This window comes from Lygodium microphyllum, unplaced genomic scaffold (genome assembly GCF_053477565.2).
Source record: "Lygodium microphyllum isolate KBCC unplaced genomic scaffold, Lygodium_microphyllum_v1.1.10 scaffold_130, whole genome shotgun sequence".
Taxonomy (NCBI): domain Eukaryota; kingdom Viridiplantae; phylum Streptophyta; class Polypodiopsida; order Schizaeales; family Lygodiaceae; genus Lygodium; species Lygodium microphyllum.
The window spans coordinates 205001-225000 of record NW_028229613.1 but is presented as its reverse complement, the minus strand read 5'-3'; positions in this window follow the sequence as shown (position 1 = coordinate 225000).

Genomic DNA, 20000 nt, shown 5'->3' with positions numbered 1-20000 from the left:
GGTTTTCGGAGGCGTGGTGGTGTGGCGTGGAGGGAGCGGGGTTTTTCGAGGTGGGGTGCGGGGGGGCGTCGTGGGGGGGTGCGCCGTGTCGTGGGGGGGGTGACGCGGGGTGGGGTGGGTCGAGCGGGGTTTTTGGAGGAGAGGTGGGGTGCTGTGGATGGAGCGCGGTCTTTCGAGGTGGGGTGGGGGGGGGGGCGTCGTGGGGGGGTGCGGTGGGGTGGGGGGTGCGCCGTGACGCGGGGTGGGGTGGGTCGAGCGCGGTTTTTTGGAGGCGTGGCGGGGTGGTGTGGAGGGAGAGGGGTTTTTCGAGGTGGGGTGCGGGGGGGGGCGTCGTGGGGGGGTGCGCCGTGTCATGGGGGAGTGACGCGGGGTTGGGGTGGTCAAGCGGGGTTTTTGGAGGAGAGGTGGGGTTTTTGGAGGAGAGGTGGGGTGCTGTGGAGGGAGCGGGGTTTCTCGAGGTGGAGTGCGGGGTGGCGTCGTGGGGGGGTGACGCGGGGTGGGGCTGGTCGAGCGGGGTTTTTGGAGGAGAGGTGGGGTGCTGTGGAGGGAGCGCGGTTTTTCGAGGTGGGGTGCGGGGGGGCGTCGTGGGGGGGTGCGGTGGGGTGGGGGGGTGCGCCGTGTCGTGGGGGAGTGACGCGGGGTTGGGGTGGTCGAGCGGGGTTTTTGGAGGAGAGGTGGGGTGCTGTGGAGGGAGCGGGGTTTTTCGAGGTGGGGTGCGGGGGGGCGTCGTGGGGGGTGACGCGGGGTGGGGGTGGTCCAGCGGGGTTTTTGGAGGAGAGGTGGGGTGCTGTGGAGGGAGCGCGGTTTTTCGAGGTGGGGTGCGGGGGGGCGTCGTGGGGGGGTGCGCCGTGTCGTGGGGGGGAGACGCGGGGTGGGGTGGGTCGAGCGGGGTTTTCGGAGGCGTGGTGGTGTGGCGTGGAGGGAGCGGGGTTTTTCGAGGTGGGGTGCGGGGGGGCGTCGTGGGGGGGTGCGCCGTGTCGTGGGGGGGGTGACGCGGGGTGGGGTGGGTCGAGCGGGGTTTTTGGAGGAGAGGTGGGGTGCTGTGGATGGAGCGCGGTTTTTCGAGGTGGGGTGCGGGGGGGCGTCGTGGGGGGGTGCGGTGGGGTGGGGGGGTGCGCCGTGTCGTGGGGGAGTGACGCGGGGTTGGGGTGGTCGAGCGGGGTTTTTGGAGGAGAGGTGGGGTGCTGTGGAGGGAGCGGGGTTTTTCGAGGTGGGGTGCGGGGGGGCGTCGTGGGGGGTGACGCGGGGTGGGGGTGGTCGAGCGGGGTTTTTGGAGGAGAGGTGGGGTGCTGTGGAGGGAGCGCGGTTTTTCGAGGTGGGGTGCGGGGGGGCGTCGTGGGGGGGTGCGGTGGGGTGGGGGGGTGCGCCGTGTCGTGGGGGAGTGACGCGGGGTTGGGGTGGTCGAGCGGGGTTTTTGGAGGAGAGGTGGGGTGCTGTGGAGGGAGCGGGGTTTTTCGAGGTGGGGTGCGGGGGGGCGTCGTGGGGGGTGACGCGGGGTGGGGCTGGTCGAGCGGGGTTTTTGGAGGAGAGGTGGGGTGCTGTGGAGGGAGCGCGGTTTTTCGAGGTGGGGTGCGGGGGGGCGTCGTGGGGGGGTGCGCCGTGTCGTGGGGGGGAGACGCGGGGTGGGGTGGGTCGAGCGGGGTTTTCGGAGGCGTGGTGGTGTGGCGTGGAGAGGTGGGGTGCTGTGGAGGGAGCGGGGTTTTTCGAGGTGGGGTGCGGGGGGGCGTCGTGGGGGGTGACGCGGGGTGGGGCTGGTCGAGCGGGGTTTTTGGAGGAGAGGTGGGGTGCTGTGGAGGGAGCGCGGTTTTTCGAGGTGGGGTGCGGGGGGGCGTCGTGGGGGGGTGCGCCGTGTCGTGGGGGGGAGACGCGGGGTGGGGTGGGTCGAGCGGGGTTTTCGGAGGCGTGGTGGTGTGGCGTGGAGGGAGCGCGGTTTTTCGAGGTGGGGTGCTGTGGAGGGAGCGCGGTTTTTCGAGGTGGGGTGCGGGGGGGCGTCGTGGGGGGGTGCGGTGGGGTGGGGGGGTGCGCCGTGTCGTGGGGGAGTGACGCGGGGTTGGGGTGGTCGAGCGGGGTTTTTGGAGGAGAGGTGGGGTGCTGTGGAGGGAGCGGGGTTTTTCGAGGTGGGGTGCGGGGGGGCGTCGTGGGGGGTGACGCGGGGTGGGGCTGGTCGAGCGGGGTTTTTGGAGAAGAGGTGGGGTGCTGTGGAGGGAGCGCGGTTTTTCGAGGTGGGGTGCGGGGGGGCGTCGTGGGGGGGTGCGCCGTGTCGTGGGGGGGAGACGCGGGGTGGGGTGGGTCGAGCGGGGTTTTCGGAGGCGTGGTGGTGTGGCGTGGAGGGAGCGGGGTTTTTCGAGGTGGGGTGCGGGGGGGGGGGCGTCGTGGGGGGGTGCGGTGGGGTGGGGGGGTGCGCCGTGTCGTGGGGGGGTGACGCGGGGTGGGGTGGGTCGAGCGGGGTTTTTTGAGGTGGGGTGCGGGGGGGGGGGGGGGGGGTATGCGCCGCGTCGTGGGGGGGTGCGGTGGGGTGGGGGGGTGCGCCGTGTCGTGGGGGAGTGACGCGGGGTTGGGGTGGTCAAGCGGGGTTTTTGGAGGAGAGGTGGGGTGCTGTGGAGGGAGCGGGGTTTTTCGAGGTGGGGTGCGGGGGGGCGTCCTGGGGGGTGACGCGGGGTGGGGGTGGTCGAGCGGGGTTTTTGGAGGAGAGGTGGGGTGCTGTGGAGGGAGCGCGGTTTTTCGAGGTGGGGTGCGGGGGGGCGTCGTGGGGGGGTGCGCCGTGTCGTGGGGGGGTGCGCCGTGTCGTGGGGGAGTGACGCGGGGTTGGGGTGGTCGAGCGGGGTTTTTGGAGGAGAGGTGGGGTGCTGTGGAGGGAGCGGGGTTTTTCGAGGTGGGGTGCGGGGGGGCGTCGTGGGGGGTGACGCGGGGTGGGGCTGGTCGAGCGGGGTTTTTGGAGAAGAGGTGGGGTGCTGTGGAGGGAGCGCGGTTTTTCGAGGTGGGGTGCGGGGGGGCGTCGTGGGGGGGTGCGCCGTGTCGTGGGGGGGAGACGCGGGGTGGGGTGGGTCGAGCGGGGTTTTCGGAGGCGTGGTGGTGTGGCGTGGAGGGAGCGGGGTTTTTCGAGGTGGGGTGCGGGGGGGGGGGGCGTCGTGGGGGGGTGCGGTGGGGTGGGGGGTGCGCCGTGTCGTGGGGGGGTGACGCGGGGTGGGGTGGGTCGAGCGGGGTTTTTTGAGGTGGGGTGCGGGGGGGGGGGGGGGGTATGCGCCGCGTCGTGGGGGGGTGCGGTGGGGTGGGGGGGTGCGCCGTGTCGTGGGGGAGTGACGCGGGGTTGGGGTGGTCAAGCGGGGTTTTTGGAGGAGAGGTGGGGTGCTGTGGAGGGAGCGGGGTTTTTCGAGGTGGGGTGCGGGGGGGCGTCCTGGGGGGTGACGCGGGGTGGGGGTGGTCGAGCGGGGTTTTTGGAGGAGAGGTGGGGTGCTGTGGAGGGAGCGCGGTTTTTCGAGGTGGGGTGCGGGGGGGCGTCGTGGGGGGGTGCGCCGTGTCGTGGGGGGGTGCGCCGTGTCGTGGGGGAGTGACGCGGGGTTGGGGTGGTCGAGCGGGGTTTTTGGAGGAGAGGTGGGGTGCTGTGGAGGGAGCGCGGTTTTCCGAGGTGGGGTGCAGGGGGGCGTCGTGGGGGGGTGCGCCGTGTCGTGGGGGGGAGACGCGGGGTGGGGTAGGTCGAGCGGGGTTTTCGGAGGCGTGGTGGTGTGGCGTGGAGGGAGCGGGGTTTTTCGAGGTGGGGTGCGGGGGGGGGCGTCGTGGGGGGTGCGGTGGGGTGGGGGGGTGCGCCGTGTCGTGGGGGGGTGACGCGGGGTGGGGTGGGTCGAGCGGGGTTTTTTGAGGTGGGGTGCGGGGGGGGGGGGGGGATATGCGCCGCGTCGTGGGGGGGTGCGGTGGGGTGGGGGGGTGCGCCATGTCCTGGGGGAGTGACGCGGGGTTGGGTGGGTCGAGTGGGGTTTTTCGAGGTGGGGTGCGGGGGGGGGGGGATATGCGCCGCGTCGTGGGGGGGTGCGGTGGGGTGTGGGGGTGTGCCGTGTCGTGGGGGGCTGACGCGAGGTGGGGTGGGTCGAGCGGGGTTTTCGGAGGAGTGGTGGGGTGGTATGGAGGGAGCGGGGTTTTTCGAGGTGGGGTGCGGGGCGTCGTCGTTGGGGGGTGCGGTGGGGTGGGGGGTGCGCCGTGTCGTGGGGGGGAGACGCCGGGTGGGGTGGGTCGAGCGGGGTTTTCGGAGGCGTGGTGGTGTGGCGTGGATGGAGCGGGGTTTTTCGAGGTGGGGTGCGGGGGGGGCGTCGTGGGGGGGTGCGGTGGGGTGGGGGGGTGCGCCGTGTCGTGGGGGGGTGACGCGGGGTGGGGTGGGTCGAGCGGGGTTTTTCGAGGTGGGGTGCGGGGGGGCGTCGTGGGGGGGTGCGGTGGGGTGGGGGGGGTGCGCCGTGTCCTGAGGGAGTGACGCGGGGTTGGGTGGGTCGAGTGGGGTTTTTCGAGGTGGGGTGCGGGGGGGGGGGGGGGATATGCGCCGCGTCGTGGGGGGGTGCGGTGGGGTGTGGGGGGTGTGCCGTGTCGTGGGGGGCTGACGCGAGGTGGGGTGGGTCGAGCGGGGTTTTCGGAGGCGTGGTGGGGTGGTATGGAGGGAGCGGGGTTTTTCGAGGTGGGGTGCGGGGCGTCGTCGTTGGGGGGTGCGGTGGGGTGGGGGGTGCGCCATGTCGTGGGGGGGTGACGCGGGGGTGGGGTGGGTCGAGCGGGGTTTTCGGAGGCATTTGTGGTGTGGCGTGGAGGGAGCGGGGTTTTTCGAGGTGGGGTGCGGGGGGGGGCGTCGTGGGGGGGTGCGGTGGGGTGGGGGGGTGTGCCGTGTCATGGGGGTGGCGCGGGGTTGGGTTGGGTGGGGGAGTGACGAGGGGGGAAGGGGCGAAATTTGGAGGGGGGGGCGAATTTTTGGGGCGGGGGGGGGAGGGGTGGGGTGGTGTGTGTTGAGGGGGGGGGCGAAATTTCGAGGGGGGGAAAGGGGGAGGGGTGGTGTGGTGTGGTGTGTGTTGAGGGGGGGGGGGGATTTTTGAGGGGGGGGGGGGGGAGGGGTGGTGTGGTGTGGTGTGGTGTGTGTTGAGGGGGGGGGGGGTGGTGTGTGTTGAGGGCGGGGGGGGAGGGGGGATTTTTTTGGGGGGGGGGAGGGGTGGTGTGGTGTGGGGTGGTGTGTGTTGAGGGGGGGGGGGGGGCGAATTTTTGGGGGGGGGGAGGGGTGGGGTAATGTGTGTTGAGGGGTGGGCGAAATTTGGAGGGGGGGAAGGGGAGGGGTGGTGTGGTGTGTGTTGAGGGGGGGGGGGGGGAAAGGGTGGGGAGGTGTGTATTGAGGGGGGGGGCGAATTTTTGGGGGGGGGGGGGGAGGGGTGGTGTGTGTTGGGGCCGGGGGGTGGGGGGGAAAATTTTGGAGGGGGGGGGAGGGGTGGTGTGGTGTGGTGTGTGTTGAGGGGGGGGAGAATTTTGGAGGAGAGGTGGGGTGGTGTGGGTGAGTTGAGGGGGGGGGAGGGGTGGTGTCGTGTGTGTTGAGGGGGGGGCGGGGTGGTGTGGTGTGTGTTGAGGGGGGGGCGGGGAATTTTTGAGGGGGGGGAGTGGTTGTGTGGTGTGTGTTGGGGGGGGGGGTGGGGTGGTGTGTGTTGGGGGGGGGGGGGGATTTTTGGGGGGGGGGGGGGGAGGGGGTGGTGTGGTGTGTGTTGAGGGGGGGGGGAGGGGATTTTTGAGGGGGCGGGGAGGGGTGGTGTGGTGTTTGTTGAGGGGGGGGGGGGGGAGGTGTGTATTGAGGGGGGGGGGGCGCGAATTTTTGGGGGGGGGTGGGAGGGGTGGTTTGTGTTGGGGGCGGGGGGGGGGGGGAATTTTGGAGGGGGGGAGGGGGTGTGTGGTGTGGTGTGTGTTGAGGGGGGTGGCCGAATTTTGGGGGGGGGGGGGGGGGGGTGGGGTGGTGTGTGTTGGGGGGGGGGGGCGAATTTTTTGGGGCGGGGGGGGGAGGGGTGGGGTGGAGTGTGTTGAGGGGGGGGCGAAATTTGGAGGGGGGGAAGGGGAGGGGTGGTGTGGTGTGTGTTGAGGGGGGGGGATTTTTGAGGGAGGGGGAGGGGTGGTGTGGTGTGGTGTGTGTTGAGGGGGGGGGGAATTTTTGAGGGGGGGGAGGCGTGGTGTGGGGTGGTGTGTGTTGAGGGGGGGGGGGGGCGAATTTTTGGGGGGGGAAGGGGCGAAATTTGGACGGGGGGGGGGGGGGGGGGCGAATTTTTGGGGGGGGGGGGAGGGGTGGGGTGGTGTGTGTTGAGGGGAAGGCGAAATTTGGAGGGGGGAAGGGGAGGGTTGGTGTGGTGTGTGTTGAGGGGGGGGGGGGGATTTTTGAGGGGTGGGGGGGGCGAATTATGGAGGGGGGGGGGAGGGGTGGTGTGTGTTGAGGGGGGGGCCAATTTTTTGGGGGGGGGGGGCAAAATTTGGAGGGGGGGGGGAGGGGTGGTGTGGTGTGGTGTGTGTTGGGGGGGGGGATTTTTGAGGGGGGGGGGGGGGAGGGGTGGTGTTTTGTGTGTTGAGGGGGGGGGGGGGGGATTTTTGAGGGGGGGGGAGGGGTGGTGTGGTGTGTTTTGAGGGGGGGGGGGATGTGGTGGTGTGTGTTGGGGGGGGGGGGGAAATTTTTGGGGGGGGGGAGGGGAGGTGTGGGGTGGTGTGTGTTGAGGGGGGTGGGGGGCGAATTTTGGAGGGGGGTGGGGGGCGAATTTTGGAGGGGGGGGAGGGGTGGTGTGGTGTGGTGTGTGTTGAGGGGGGGGCCAATTTTTTGGGGGGGGGGGGGCAAAATTTGGAGGGGGGGGGGGGAGGGGTGGTGTGGTGTGGTGTGTTTTGAGGGGGGGGGGAGGGGTGGTGTTTTGTGTGTTGAGGGGGGGGGGGGGGGAATTTTTGAGGGGGGGGAGGGGTGGTGAGGTGTGTGTTGGGGGGGGGGGGTGGGGTGGTGTGTGTTGGGGGGGGGGGAGGGGTGGTGTGGGGTGGTGTGTGTTGAGGGGGGTGGGGGGGGGAGGGGTGGTGTGGTGTGGTGTGTGTTGAGGGAGGGGGGGGGGGGGAATTTTTGGGGGAGAAGGGGCGAAATTTGGAGGGGGGGGGGGTGGTGGGGTGGTGTGTGTTGAGGGGGGGGCCAAATTTGGAGGGGGAAGGGGAGGGGTGGTGTGGTGTGGTGTGGTGTGTGTTGAGGGGGGGGGGAAGGGTGGGGAGGTGTGTATTGAGGGGGGGGGGGCGAATTTTTTGGGGGGGGGGAGGGGTGGTGTGTGTTGGGGGCGGGGGGGCGGGAAGGGTGGGGAGGTGTGTATTGAGGGGGGGGGGCGAATTTTGGGGGGGGGGGGGGGAGGGGTGGTGTGGTGTGGTGTGGTGTGTGTTGAGGGGGGTGGCCGAATTTTTTGGGGGGGAGGGGTGGTGTGGTGTGTGTTGAGGGGGGGGGTGGGGTGGTGTGTGTTGAGGGGGGGGGGGGGGGCGAATTTTGGAGGGGGGGGAGGGGTGGTGTGGTGTGGTGTGTGTTGAGGGGGGGAGGGGTGGTGTGGTGTGTGTTGGGGGGGGGGGGGTGGGGTGGTGTGTGTTGAGGGGGGAGGGGGTGGGAAATTTTTGGGGGGGGGGGCGAATTTTGGGGGGGGGGGGGAGCGGTGGTGTGGTGTGGTGTGTGTTGAGGGGGGGGGGGGCGAATTTTTGGGGCGGGGGAGGGGTGTTGTGGTGTGTGTTGAGGGGGGGGGGATTTTTGAGGGGGGGGGAGGGGTGGTGTGGTGTGTGTTGAGGGGGGGGGTGGGGTGGTGTGTGTTGAGGGGGGGGGGGGGGGCGAATTTTGGAGGGGGGGGGGGGGGAGGGGTGGTGTGGTGTGGTGTGTGTTGAGGGGGGGGGCCAATTTTTTGGGGGGGGGGGGGCAAAATTTGGAGGGGGGGGGGAGGGGTGGTGTGGTGTGGTGTGTGTTGAGGGGGGGGGGGGGATTTTTGAGGGGGGGAGGGGTGGTGTGGTGTGTGTTGAGGGGGGGGCGGGGAATTTTTGAGGGGGGGGGGGGGGGTTGTGTGGTGTGTGTTGTGGGGGGGGGGGGTGGGGTGGTGTGTGTTGAGGGGGGCGGGGGGGGGATTTTTTTGGGGGGGGGGGGAGGGGTGGTGTGGTGTGGTGTGTGTTGAGGGGGGGGGGGATTTTTGAGGGGGGGGGGAGGGGTGGTGTGGTGTGTGTTGAGGGGGGGGCGGGGAATTTTTGAGGGGGGGGAGGGGTTGTGTGGTGTGGTTTGTGGGGGGAGGGGGTGGGGTGGTGTGTGTTGAGGGGGGCGGGGGGGGGGTTTTTGGGGGGGGGGGGAGGGGTGGTGTGGTGTGGTGTGTGTTTAGGGGGGGGGGATTTTTGAGGGGGGGAGGGGTGGTGTGGTGTGTGTTGAGGGGGGGCGCGGGAATTTTTGAGGGGGGGGGAGGGGTTGTGTGGTGTGTGTTGTGGGGGGGGGGGGGTGGGGTGGTGTGTGTTGAGGGGGGCGGGGGGGGGGGGATTTTTTGGGGGGGGGGGGAGGGGTGGTGTGGTGTGGTGTGTGTTGAGGGGGGGGGGATTTTTGAGGGGGGGAGGGGTGGTGTGGTGTTTGTTGAGGGGGGGGGGGGGGTGGGGAGGTGTGTATTGAGGGGGGGGGCGCGAATTTTTGGGGGGGGGGGAGGGGTGGTTTGTGTTGGGGGCGGGGGGGGGGGGGGGGGGCAAATTTTGGAGGGGGGGGAGGGGGTGTGTGGTGTGGTGTGTGTTGAGGGGGGTGGCCGAATTTTTGGGGGGGGGGGGGGTGGTGTGTGTTGGGGGGGGGGGCGAATTTTTTGGGGGCGGGGGGGGGGAGGGGTGGGGTGGTGTGTGTTGAGGGGCGGGCGAAATTCGGAGGGGGGGAAGGGGAGGGGTGGTGTGGTGTGTGTTGAGGGGGGGGATTTTTGAGGGGGGGGGAGGGGTGGTGTGGTGTGGTGTGTGTTGAGGGGGGGGGGGGATTTTTGAGGGGGGGGAGGCGTCGTGTGGGGTGGTGTGGTGTGGTGTGTGTTGAGGGGGGGGGGGAATTTCTGGGGGGGGAAGGGGCGAAATTTGGACGGGGGGGGCGAATTTTTGGGGGGGGGGAGGGGTGGGGTGGTGTGTGTTGAGGGGAAGGCGAAATTTGGAGGGGGGAAGGGGAGGGTTGGTGTGGTGTGGTGTGGTGTGTGTTGAGGTGGGGGGGGATTTTTGAGGGGGGGGGGGGGGGTGAATTTTGGAGGGGGGGAGGGGGTGGTGTGGTGTGGTGTGTGTTTAGGGGGGGGGCCAATTTTTTGGGGGGGGGGCAAAATTTGGAGGGGGGGGGAGGTGTGGTGTGGTGTGGTGTGGTGTGGTGTGTGTTGGGGGGGGGGGGATTTTTGAGGGGGGGGAGGGGTGGTGTTTTGTGTGTTGAGGGGGGGGGGGGATTTTTGAGGGGGGGGGAGGGGTGGTGTGGTGTGTGTTGAGGGGGGGGGATGTGGTGGTGTGTGTTGGGGGGGGGGGGGGGAATTTTTGGGGGGGGGGGAGGGGAGGTGTGGGGTGGTGTGTGTTGAGGGGGGTGGGGGGTGAATTTTGGAGGGGGGGAGGGGTGGTGTGGTGTGGTGTGTGTTGAGGGGGGGGGCAAAATTTGGAGGGGGGGAGGGGTGGTGTGGTATGGTGTGTTTTGAGGGGGGGGGAGGGGTGGTGTTTTGTGTGTTGAGGGGGGGGGGGGAATTTTTGAGGGGGGGGGAGGGGTGGTGTGGTGTGTGTTGGGGGGGGGGGGGGTGGGGTGGTGTGTGTTGAGGGGGGGGGGGATTTTTGGGGGGGGGGAGGGGTGGTGTGGGTTGGTGTGTGTTGAGGGGGGTGGGGGGGGGGGGTGGTGTGGTGTGGTGTGTGTTGAGGGGGGGGGGGGGGGCGAATTTTTGGGGGGAGAAGGGGCGAAATTTGGAGGGGGGGGGGAGGGGTGGGGTGGTGTGTGTTGAGGGGGGGGTCAAATTTGGAGGGGGGGAAGGGGAGGGGTGGTGTGGTGTGGTGTGGTGTGGTGTGTGTTGAGGGGGGGGGAAGGGTGGGGAGGTGTGTATTGAGGGGGGGGGCGAATTTTTGGGGGGGGGGAGGGGTGGTGTGTGTTGGGGGCGGGGGGGGGAAGGGTGGGGAGGTGTGTATTGAGGGGGGGGTGGGCGAATTTTTGGGGGGGGGGGGAGGGGTGGTGTGGTGTGGTGTGGTGTGTGTTGAGGGGGGTGGCCGAATTTTTTGGGGGGGGGGGGGGGTGGGGTGGTGTGTGTTGGGGGGGGCGAATTTTTTGGGGGCGGGGGGGGGGGAGGGGTGGGGTGGTGTGTTTTGAGGGGGGGGCGAAATTTGGAGGGGGGGAAGGGGAGGGGTGGTGTGGTGTGTGTTGAGGGGGGGTGATTTTTGAGGGGAGGGGTGGTGTGGTGTGTGTTGACATGACGACGCGACGTGCTCCCCTCCCCTTAACACACCCACCCACCGACCATGACGCCCGCTCAAAAATTCTGCCCCCCTCCCCCCCCCCCCTCCCCCCCCCCCCCCCCCCCGCCCCCCCCCCCCCCCCCCACCCCCCCTCAAAAATTCGGCCCCCCCCCCCCCCTTCAAAATTCGGCCCCTCTCTACACACACCAACCCCCCCCCCCCTCCCCCCCCCCCCCCCCCCCCCCCCCCCCTCAAAAATTCGGCCCCCCCCCTCCCCCCCACCCCCCCTCAAAAATTCGCCCCCCCCCCCCCCACCTTCAAAATTCGGCCCCTCTCTACACACACCAACCCCCCCCCCCCTCAAAAATTCGGCCCCCCCCCTCCCCCCCCACCCCCCCTCAAAAATTCGGCCCCCCCCCCCCCCCCCCCCCCCCACCCCCCCTCAAAAATTCGGCCCCCCCCCCACCTTCAAAATTCGGCGCCCCCCCCCCCCCCCCCCCCCCCCTCCAAAATTCGGCCCCCCCTCCCCCCTCAACACGCCATGTCGCGAGGCGCCCTCCCCCCCCCCCCCCCCCCCCCAAGGAAAATTTCGGGCTTTGTAGGTATGCCTTGCCGTTGGAGCCGAAAACACCTATGAGGGTAGTACTCCTCCCTCACCCACATGATGGCGTCGTGGTATGCAAGTTGATAGCGTCCACCCTCTGTCTGTGATTTTCTCGTCCCTCTAGCCTTCTTGGCTTCTTGTAATTATTCTCGTGCCTTCGTTGCACTTCATAATATACAAATCGAGTTACCTCATTTCCGTGTCGTGTTACCTTGCCCGTTACGTGTTACCTGCGGTTTTCCGTGACGCGTTCCGTGTCGCGTTCCGTGTTACCTCCAAAAACGCTTCCGCATTGCTGTGGGGCTACCGAATAGAGGGTGATCCCTCATGAGGCAGGCTCCATAGGGTGGGTGTTGCCTACCCAAAGACGGCACCGAGAGGTCGTCGTCACACTTGGTATCAGAGCAAACTCCTCGGCTGGTGCGTAATGACCCCCGGGTGAGTGAGTCCTGGGCAAAGTAGGATGGGTAAAAAGAAGAAAGGTGCTGGAAAACTGAAAAATGAGCACAAAAGTGTGGATAGGCCTGAAAAAGAGGCCGAAAAACTGCAAAATGAGCAGTTTTATGCTGAAAAACACAAGATTTTGACTCACTGGTCCAAAAACGAGGCCGAAAAACGGCAAAATACAGATTTTTATGCGAAAAAAGTGGAAAACGAGCAGAAAGAAGTGGAAAAAACTGGATTTCAGGCCGAAAAACGGCGTTTTGAGCAGAAAGAAGCAGAAAAAACTGATTTTGAGGCCGAAAAACGGCAAATTGAAGATTTTTATGCCGAAAAATACAGAATTTTGGCCCAATGGTTTGATTTTGAAGATGACAGAAGAGCTCTCTGGGCTACCAAAGTGAAGTGGTTACAAGGTGGCTATCCGTTTTCTAAGCATGAAGAAGGAAACCTAGACACTCAGTTGAAGCTTGTTAAGCAACAGCAGATACACCTCAAAATCAAGCTTGAAGAAGTCAACGATAACATAATCGAGTGGTCTGAGGAACACAAGAAAAACCTGTCATTCGACCTCGTGTTGGTGGAGCGAAAATTGCAAATGTTCATGACAGAAGAATATGGTGAAATCATTGCACAGGGGGGTATGCCAGATGAGAAGCGAAAAATGGACACATCTCCAATATGCCAGGATACAGAAGATGCTGAAGGCTACTCCTCTGATAGTGAGTACGAGTCAGAAAGTCAGTCAGAAGAACAGTGTGCTGCTATGCATAATTCATATACAGATATGGAGTTAGAAAGTGCTATTGGTGCAGAACATATATTGAATGATCCAAATTGTGTGTCTGCAGCAAGAAGCACCATAGCCATGGCCGAACAAATGATATCACAGGGCCAACTAACTCCTGAACAACAGAGAAACCTACCTCAGATGGTAGAAACCTTAAAGCAGCAGCTGGCAGCGCACAGGCAACAACTTCAGGAGAATGTCCAATTACGGCTGGGTAGTATGCATTCAGTATATACAGATTCCGATGCTGAAGATGAGCAAAGGGTCAGTCAAGCAGAAGCAGACTATGAGCAGTATTATTGGAGAGCAGAAAGCTGGCGTGACGACTCAATTGATGATCAAAACACACAGGATAGCCATACTCCAGAAGGAAATGATCAGCAATATTATGAGCAACCATTGGGTTCAGTTGAATCAGTTGTGGGCAGTGAGTCATATATGCAAAATCAGTATGAAGAACTCGTAATGGAACGGGCGAGTATAAATGAAACCGTGGTCCAAAAGCCTCCAGTTTACATACAAGGGGCCAGTATGCCCAGTTACATGGTAGATGGAGTGCTAATCGAAGACTATTATGAATGGCAAGCGACCTCTGGGTCGGATTCAGAGACAGAAGATCAGCCTGAAGAACTCGTAGTGGAACGGGCGAGTATAAAAGAAACCGTGGTCCATCAACCTCCAGTATGCTTACCAGTGGCCTTTGGGCCTAGTTATTTATTTCATGACGTCTTGATAGAAGAATGTGCTGAAGAAAAGACGACCTCAGAGTCGCATCTATTATCAGATGGAGTGATCCTGGAACAATGCAATGTCTTGGATGAGGCAATTTTAGCCCATCCCCAAGCAGTTTCCCCCACCTATGGCATGGAGTCGAGTTTGTACTCGCATGATCCATTCAGATATGAAGACTCCTTGAGCCGGGAGGATAAACGAACGGCCAGAGCACAAGGTGCAGACTCCTTGAGCCGGGAGGATAAACGAACGGCCACATTCCACGCTGACATCCTTGAAGACTCCTTGAGCCGGGAGAATAAACGAACGGCCAGAAGACAAGAAGAAGCAGAAGAAGAAGAAGAAGAAGAAAAAGAAGAAAAAGACGAAGAAGAAGGAGAAGAGGAAGAAAACGAACAAGAAGAAGAAGAAGAAGCAGAGCAGAATGCAAATCTTACAGCAGATGAAGTCAAGCCTGAAGCAGATGAGGAAGATAATCGTCAGCAAGGGAGAGCGGTCTGTATATCCTCACAGGTGAAGGCAGAAACCGAGCTCCCAAGTTCAGATGATGAAATCCTACTGTGGAAGAAGACCGACATGGACCAGTTTATGCCGCGATGGGGTGAAGCCCTCCAGGGGAAAAGGGGCCATACGGAGCCGGATGCGAGTTCGCGGATTGGTGACCCTCCCTTTGGTAGCATCGGGCTGCTGGAGGTCATGATCGGGTTTGAAGAGTATCAGTTATATGCAGATGAGGGCAGAATTGCAGACTCCTTGACCCAGGAGGATAAAGAACGGGCCATAGAAGAGATTGAGGACACATTCCTGCACTCCTTGACCCAGGAGGATAAAGATACGGTCCTTCACCATGAGCTACAATTAAACGACTCCTTTGGCCGGGAGAATAAAGAAACGGCGACATCTTCTTGTGAAGACTCCTTTAGCCGGGAGAATAAAGAAACGGCCATCCTGGATGATGAAGACTCCTTTAGCCGGGAGGATAAACGAACGGCCACAGGTTATGTTGAAGACTCCTTATACCGGGAGGATAAACGAACGGTAATAGTTTGTGTGGAAGACTCCTTTTGCCGGGAGGATAAACGAACGGCCAAAGACTTTGTTGAAGACTCCTTGCGCCGGGAGGATAAAGAAATGGCTATGCTTATTGATTATCTTTTCGAAGGCTCCTTCTGCCAGGAGGATAAAGAAATGGCTATGCTTATTGAAGATCTGTTCATAGACTCCCTGTGCCAGGAGGATAAAGAAACGGACAACTTTCCTTCACATTATGTTGAAGACTCCTTGCCGCGGGAGAATAAAGAAAAGGGCACATTTTACCTTGAAGACTCCTTGCCGCGGGAGAATAAACGAACGGGCACATCTTACCTGGAAGACTCCTTGCCGCGGGAGAATAAACGAACGGGCACATCTTACCTTGAAGACTCCTTGCCGCGGGAGAATAAACGAACGGGCATATCTTACCTTGAAGACTCCTTGCCGCGGGAGAATAAACGAACGGGCACATCTTATCTGGAAGACTCCTTGCCGCGGGAGAATAAAGAAACGGGCACTTCTCAGGTTCAGCCTGAAAAGACACCAAGCTCCCTGAGCCAGGAGCCTAAACGAACGGCCATTTATCCAGTTACTATTTGGTACTTGAATCGAGTACATCTTCGAAGGATAAAGATCTCCCGTCGCCAGGAGTATAAAAGAATGGCTTATGTGCAAGCTGCGAGGAGAGCAGTCCAACACTCGCGGTGCCACGAGTATAAACGAACGGCTAGTTCCTCTTCACTGGGCGCTTTATGCGTCATTCTAAGGATTGGAAACTCGCGTCGCCACGAGTATAAACGAACGGCAAGTCCTATTGCAGTTGGCGCTGGAGGCGTCATCACAAGAACTGCAAACTCGCGTCGCCACGAGTATAAAAGAACGGCTGCTGCTCGGTTAATTGGCGATGTAGCTGCCAAGACGAGGGCTGAAGACTCGCGTCGCCACGAGTATAAACGAACGGCTATCCCCCCTTTATTGGGTGCTTTATGCACCAACAAAAATGCTACCTTCGCAAGACGGCGGCATACACGAAAATATTGGGCTTACCTGGCCCAATTATTTTTAAGGGGAGGTGCGTCATCAAAACGCACCTACTATCTGAACAAAGGATTGACAGATCAGGCCAATTGGGGCCTTCTTTTTCAGATGATCCAAGGATTGACAAATCAGGCCAATTGGGGCCATAATCAGAAAGTTTGGGCTTACCTGGCCCAAGTTCTTTTAAGGGGAGGTGCGCCATCACCGCGCACCTCGCGCAAACACATTCATACTGGATTGACAGATCTGGCCAATTGGGGCCATCAACCTCAGGGCGCCTCTTCATGGGCCCTTGCATTCATGGCGTGGCACACTCCCAGCTGAGTTACGCGCCTCGCCTCTTCAGTCCACTGACAGTTTCTGCACACTCATACTGTCAGGACCTTCAGTTATTTCAAGTGAACACAACTTGTTTTAACTTGGTTATTCTCCATTCTGTGATTGTAAATCTGGTCAGCAGATGGTTGAATTGATGTGTTTCCAATATTATTTTTCTCTTCCTAGTCAGCCAGGTTGGGATCATTCCACAAATGTAAATTGAGTCAGTGGATGATCATCTTTGAGTCAATAAGACCATGTCTCCACACCTGTAATTGAGTCAGTGGGCATGGCACCTAGTGGGAAGACACTGGTCGGCTTGATATTGAGTCGACAAAGACCCCCAAGTTTGTGGTCATAGGTTAGGTCTAGCGGGCAGACACTGGCTGTCTTGATAGTGAGACATGTTTAGACCCCCGAACTTTTGAGTCTCAACACACCGCTCTGCGTGCAAGTCCATTCATTTGCACATTGAACACGAGGGCGTCGTTCTTTTAAGGAGAGGTGTGTATGAGGGTAGTACTCCTCCCTCACCCACATGATGGCGTCGTGGTATGCAAGTTGATAGCGTCCACCCTCTGTCTGTGATTTTCTCGTCCCTCTAGCCTTCTTGGCTCCTTGTAATTATTCTCGTGCCTCCGTTGCACTTCATAATATACATATCGAGTTACCTCATTTCCGTGTCGTGTTACCTTGCCCGTTACGTGTTACCTGCGGTTTTCCGTGACGCGTTCCGTGTCGCGTTCCGTGTTACCTCCAAAAACGCTTCCGCATTGCTGTGGGGCTACCGAATAGAGGGTGATCCCTCATGAGGCAGGCTCCATAGGGTGGGTGTTGCCTACCCAAAGACGGCACCGAGAGGTCGTCGTCACAGGTGGGGTGGGGTGGTGTGTGTGTGTTGAGGGGGGGGGGGGGGAGGGGCGAATTTTGGAGGGGGGGGGGGGAGAGCGGTGGTGTGGTGTGGTGTGTGTGTGTTGAGGGGGGGGGCCGAATTTTTGAGGGGGGGGGGGAGGGGGGGGTGGTGTGTGTGTGTTGAGGGGGGGCGGGGGGGCCGAATTTTGGAGGGGGGGAGGGGTGGTGTGGTGTGGTGTGTGTTGGGGGGGGGAGGCGGAATTTTTGAGGGGGCGTCATGGTGGGTGGGTGTGTGTGTTAAGGGGAGGGGAGCACGTCGGGTCGTGTCATGTCATGGGGCGGACGGGGGGAGGGGGCGTCGCGACATGGTGTGGTGTGTGTTGGGGGGGGAGGGGGGGGATCGCGGTGGGTGTGGTGTGTGTTGGGGGGGGGAGGGGGGCGTCGCAACATGGTGTGGTGTGTGTTGGGGTGGGGTGGGGATGTCATGGGGAGGGGGGTTGTCATGTTATGTTGGGGAGGGGCCGCGTCGCGTCATGTCGTGGCATGGTGGGGGGGAGGGGGCGTCGCGACACCCCGCGTCACCCCCACGACACGGCGCACCCCCCCACGACGCGGCACCTCCCCCCCCCACCCCACCTCGAAAAACCCCGCTCCATCCACACCACCCCACCACTCCTCCAAAAACCCCGCTCGACCCACCGTGCCCCGTCCTCACCCCCCCACGACACGGCGCACCCCCCACCCCACCGCACCCCCCCACGACGCCCCCCCGCACCCCACCTCGAAAAACTCCGCTCCCTCCACAGCACCCCACCACGCCTCCGAAAACCCCGCTCGACCCACCCCACCCCGCGTCACCCCCCACGACACGGCGCACCCCCCACTCCACCGCACCCCCCCACGACGCCCCCCCGCACCCCACCTCGAAAAACCCCGCTCCCTCCACGCCACCCCACCACGCCTCCGACCCACCCCACCCCGCGTCACCCCCCACGACACGGCGCACCCCCCACCCCACCGCACCCCCCCACGATGCCCCCCGCACCCCACCTCGAAAAACCCCGCTCCCTCCACGCCACCCCACCACGCCTCCGACCCACCCCACCCCGCGTCACCCCCCACGACACGGCGCACCCCCCACCCCACCGCACCCCCCCACGACGCCCCCCCGCACCCCACCTCGAAAAACCCCGCTCCCTCCACGCCACCCCACCACGCCTCCGAAAACCCCGCTCGACCCACCCCACCCCGCGTCACCCCCCCACGAGACGGCACACCCCCCGCACCCCCCCACGACGCCCCCCCGCCCCCCACCTCGAAAAACCCCGCTCCCTCCACGCCACCCCACCACGCCTCCGAAAACCCTGCTCGACCCACCCCACCCCGCGTCACCCCCCCACGACACGGCACACCCCCCGCACCCCCCCACGACGCCCCCCGCACCCCACCTCGAAAAACCCCGCTCCCTCCACGCCACCCCACCACACCTCTGAAAACCCCGCTCGACCCGCCCCACCCCGCGTCACCCCCCACGACACGGCACACCCCCCGCACCCCACCACAACGCCCCCCCGCACCCCACCTCGAAAAACCCCGCTCCCTCCACGCCACCCCACCACGCCTCCGAAAACCCCGCTCGACCCGCCCCACCCCGCGTCACCCCCCCACGACACGGCACACCCCCCGCACCCCCCCACGACGCCCCCCCGCACCCCACCTCGAAAAACCCCGCTCCCTCCACGCCACCCCACCACGCCTCCGAAAACCCCGCTCGACCCGCCCCACCCCGCGTCACCCCCCACGACACGGCACACCCCCCGCACCCCGCCACGACGCCCGCCCGCACCCCACCTCGAAAAACCCCGCTCCCTCCACGCCACCCCACCACGCCTCCGAAAACCCCGCTCGACCCGCCCCACCCCGCGTCACCCCCCACGACACGGCACACCCCCCGCACCCCGCCACGACGCCCCCCCGCACCCCACCTCGAAAAACCCCGCTCCCTCCACGCCACCCCACCACGCCTCCGAAAACCCCGCTCGACCCACGCCACCCCGCGTCACCCCCCACGACACGGCACACCCCCCGCACCCCGCCACGACGCGGCGCATCCCCCCCGCCCCCCTCCACCCCACCTCGAAAAACCCCGCTCGACCCACCCCACCGCACCCCCCCACGACGGCCCCCCGCACCCCACCTCGAAAAACCCCTCTCCCGCCACACCACCCCACCACGCCTCCAAAAACCCCGCTCGACCCACCCCACCCCGCGTCACCCCCCACGACACGGCACACACACCCACCCCACCTCGAAAAACCCCGCTCCCTCCACGCCACCCCACCACGCCTCCGAAAACCCCGCTCGACCCACCCAACCCCGCGCCACCCCCCCCCACGACACGGCACACCCCCCGCACCCCCCCACGACGCCCTCCCGCAGCCCACCTCGAAAAACCCCGCTCCCTCCACGCCACCCCACCACGCCTCCGAAAACCCCGCTCGACCCACCCAACCCCGCGCCACCCCCCCCCACGACACGGCACACCCCCCGCACCCCCCCACGACGCCCCCCCGCACCCCACCTCGAAAAACCCCGCTCCCTCCACGCCACCCCACCACGCCTCCGAAAACCCCGCTCGACCCGCCCCACCCCGCGTCACCCCCCACGACACGGCACACCCCCCGCACCCCGCCACGACGCCCCCCCGCACCCCACCTCGAAAAACCCCGCTCCCTCCACGCCACCCCACCACGCCTCCGAAAACCCCGCTCGACCCACGCCACCCCGCGTCACCCCCCACGACACGGCACACCCCCCGCACCCCGCCACGACGCGGCGCATCCCCCCCGCCCCCCTCCACCCCACCTCGAAAAACCCCGCTCGACCCACCCCACCGCACCCCCCCACGACGGCCCCCCGCACCCCACCTCGAAAAACCCCTCTCCCGCCACACCACCCCACCACGCCTCCAAAAACCCCGCTCGACCCACCCCACCCCGCGTCACCCCCCACGACACGGCACACACACCCACCCCACCTCGAAAAACCCCGCTCCCTCCACGCCACCCCACCACGCCTCCGAAAACCCCGCTCGACCCACCCAACCCCGCGCCACCCCCCCCCCCACGACACGGCACACCCCCCGCACCCCCCCACGACGCCCTCCCGCAGCCCACCTCGAAAAACCCCGCTCCCTCCACGCCACCCCACCACGCCTCCGAAAACCCCGCTCGACCCACCCAACCCCGCGCCACCCCCCCCCACGACACGGCACACCCCCCGCACCCCCCCACGACGCCCCCCCGCACCCCACCTCGAAAAACCCCGCTCCCTCCACGCCACCCCACCACGCCTCCGAAAACCCCGCTCGACCCACCCCACCCCGCGTCACCCCCCCACCCCAGCGCACCCCCCACGACGCCCCCCCGCACCCCACCTCGAAAAAGCCCGCTGCATCCACCCCGCGTCACCCCGCGCGACACGGTTCACCCCACCGCACCCCCCCCTCGACGCGGCGCATCCCCCCGGCACGCCACCTCGAAAAACCCCGCTCCATCGACACGACCCCACGACGCCTCCGAAAACCCCGCTCGACCCACCCCACCCTGCGTCCCCCCACGACACGGCACACCCCCCCGCCCCACCGCACCCCCCCTCCAAAAACCCCGCTCGACCCACCCCACCCCGCGTCACCCCCCCACGACACGGCACACCTCTCCACCCCACGACGCGGCGCATCCCCCGCGCACCCCACCTCCAAAAACCCCGCTCGACCCACGGCACGTCACCTCACCCCCC